Source organism: Triticum aestivum, chromosome 1B (assembly GCF_018294505.1).
Source record: "Triticum aestivum cultivar Chinese Spring chromosome 1B, IWGSC CS RefSeq v2.1, whole genome shotgun sequence".
Taxonomy (NCBI): domain Eukaryota; kingdom Viridiplantae; phylum Streptophyta; class Magnoliopsida; order Poales; family Poaceae; genus Triticum; species Triticum aestivum.
The window spans coordinates 270,806,745-270,810,322 of record NC_057795.1 but is presented as its reverse complement, the minus strand read 5'-3'; positions in this window follow the sequence as shown (position 1 = coordinate 270,810,322).

Genomic DNA, 3,578 nt, shown 5'->3' with positions numbered 1-3,578 from the left:
CCCAATCCTTTTTGTAGCAAAGGAAAAGCCTGGACAATTTATTATAATGAGAAAAGCGCTCCCGAGGACACATGGGAATTATCGTCAAGCTAGTTTTCATCACGCTCATATGATTCGCGTTCGGTACTTTGATAATTTCATATGTGGGTGGACCGGTGCTTGGGTACTGCCCTTACTTGGACAAGCATCCCACTTATGATTAACCCCTATTGCAAGCATCCGCAACTACAAAAGAAGTATTAAGGTAAACCTAACCATAGCATTAGACATATGGATCCAAATCAGCCCCTTACGAAGCAACGCATATACTAGGGTTTAAGCTTCTGTCACTCTAGCAACCCATCATCTACTTATTACTTCCCAATGCCTTCCTCTAGGCCCAAATAACGGTGAAGTGTCATGTAGTCGACGTTCACATAACACCACTAGTGGAGAGACAACATACATCTCACCAAAATATCGAACGAATACCAAATTCACATGACTACTAATAGCAAGACTTCACCCATGTCCTCAGGAACAAACGTAACTACTCACAAAGCATATTCATGTTCATAATTAGAGGAGTATTAATATGCATTAAGGATCTGAACATATGATCTTCCACCAAGTAAACCAATTAGCATCAACTACAAGGAGTAATCAACACTACTAGCAACCCACAGGTACCAATTTGTGATTTTGATACAAGATTGGATACAAGAGATGAACTAGGATTTTGAGAGGAGATGGTGCTGGTGAAGATGTTGATGGAGATTGACTCCCTTCCGATGAGAGGATCGTTGGTGATGACGATGGTGATGATTTCTCCCTCCCAGAGGGAAGTTTCCCCGGCAGAACAGCTCCGCCGGAGCCCTAGATTGGTTCCGCCTCGTGGCGGCGGAGTTTCATCCCCGAAGGTTGCTTATCATTGTTTCCAGGTAAAAGCATTCATATAGCAGAAGATGGGCACCAGAGAGCCATCAGGGGGCCCAGGAGACAGGGGGCGCGCCCAGTAGGGGTGGGCGCGCCCCCACCCTCCTGGCCAGGGTGTGGGCCCCCTATGGTGTTTTCTTCGCTCAATAATTCTTACTAATTTCAAAAATAACTTCTATGGAGTTTCAGGATTTTTGGAGTTGTGTAGAATAGGTTTCCAATATTTGCTCCTTTTCCAGCCAGAATCCCAGCTGCCGGCATTCCCCCTCTTCATGGTAAACCTTGTAAAATAAGAGAGAATAGCCATAAGTATTGAGAAATAATGTGTAATAACAACCCATAATGCAATAAATATTGATATAAAAGCATAATGCAAAATGGACGTATCACCTACCTCCAAGAGGAATATCCGGTGGGATCTTACTTGGGGTTAAATGCAGTTCATTGGAAGTTCGGAGTGTGGTCATGGGAGATTTTGCGGTGAAGTTTCAGGTTAGATCAAAGGCCGATGAGTTTGATTGGGCATTAGTGACGGTATATGGTGCCGCGCAGCCAGAACTCAAACCAGATTTTTTGGCTGATCTTGTCCGTATTTGCGGTAGCGAGCAGCTCCCAATTCTGGTTGGAGGCGATTTTAACATTATTCGAAGGACAGAGGAAAATAATAATGAGAATTATGACGGCAGATGGTCATTTATGTTTAATACCATAATCGAAAGCTTGGATCTTAGAGAGATAGAGCTTTCCGGTAGAAAATTCACTTGGGCTAATCGTTGCCAAACCCGGCATTTGAGAAGCTGGATCGTGTCCTCGCCAGCGTCGAATGGGAGCAAAAATTTCCCCTGGTAACAGTCCAAGCGTTATCGCACGCAATCTCAGACCACACCCCGTTACTCATTGACTCTGGTCAGGCTACCCATGTGGGGAATAAGAACACGTTTTCTTTCGAAGTAGCGTGGTTCGAAAGAGAAGGGTTTTTGGATCTTATAGCAAGTGAATGGGCTAAAACTTCAGGAGGGAGAACCCCTATTGAAAGATGGCAGAATAAGATAAGGCATCTACGAAGATTCCTTCGTGTGTGGGCTAAGCACATGAGTGGGTTTATAAGGTTGAAAAGGAAAGGCTCCTGGTACTTATTCAATCCCTAGATTTAAAAGTTGAGTCCACCATTTTAGATACCAGGGAGCTGGAAACTAAAGTTGAGGCAGAGATGATACTGAAAGAACTACTTCGAGAGGAGGAATTGAAGTGGGCATTGTGAGCTAAAGTTTGCAAAATCATCCAAGGGGATGATCACACTCAATTTTTTTCATATGATTGCAAACGGCAAGCACCGAAAGAAAAGAATATTGTAGCTTGAGCAGGATGAGGGACAATTTTAGAACAGGAAAACCTAAAATTATATATAACCAATTACTATAAGCAACTGTTTGGGCCCCCGAAGGATAATTTCCTATCCTTGGATGAGTCCAGGGTTGAGGATGTCCCACAACTTGCTGCAGACGAGAATGATATTTTGACCGCCCCATTTTCGGAGAAAGAGGTGTTTGAAGCTATTTCACAAATGTAGAATAATAAGGCTCCAAGGCCGGATGGTTTCCGGGCGGAGTTTTATAAAAAAATGTTGGCATATTGTTAAAGGGGATTTGCTACCGATGTTCCATGATTTATTCTCTGGACAGCTTCAGTTGTTTCAATTAAATTTTGGAACGATCACTTTACTTCCTAAGAAAACAGAGGCCGTACGAATTGAGCAGTTCCGGCCGATCTGTCTTCTTAATGTAAGTTTCAAAATTTTCACCAAGGTTGGGACTAATAGGCTTACGCAAATTGCGCACTCTGTGGCGCAGCCATCCCAAACTGCTTTCATGCCGGACAGAAATATCCTAGAAGGGGTTGTGGTCCTACATGAAACGCTCCATGAAATCCACACGAAAAAACTAGATGAAGTTGTTTTCAAAGAGGATTTTGAGAAAGCATACGATAAGGTCAAATGGCCTTTCCTTCAACAGGCCTTGCATATGAAAGGTTTTGATCAGGCCTGGAGACAACAGGTAGACTCTTTCAAGAAAAAAGGGAGTGTTGGAATTAAAGTGAATGATGACATAGGTCATTACTTCCAAACACACAAAGGGCTGAGACAAGGAGATCCGATGTCACCTATTCTGTTCAACATAGTGGTTGATATGTTGAAAATTCTAATAGGAAGGGCTAAGGATGCTGGTCAGGTAGGTAGCCTCGTTCCGCACTTAGTAGACGGAGGTGTGTCTATCCTTCAGTACGCTGATGATACTATCATCTTCATGGAGCATGACTTGGCAAAAGCGCGAAACATGAAGCTAGTGTTATGCTTATTCGAACAATTGACCGGGTTAAAGATTAACTTCCATAAGAGCGAGTTGTTCTGTTTTGGAAGAGCTAATGACGACCAAGATGCGTACAAAAAATTGTTCGGGTGCGAATTGGGGGCTTTACCTTTCACGTATTTAGGTATACCAATTCATCATCGTAAGCTGACGAATAGAGAACGGAAGTGCATTTAGGATCGATTTGAGAAGAAACTGAGCTGTTGGATGGGCAAGCTCATGTCATACGGAGGCCGATTGATTCTTATTAATTCGGTTCTCACGAGTATACCCATGTTTCTCTTGTCCTTTTTCAAG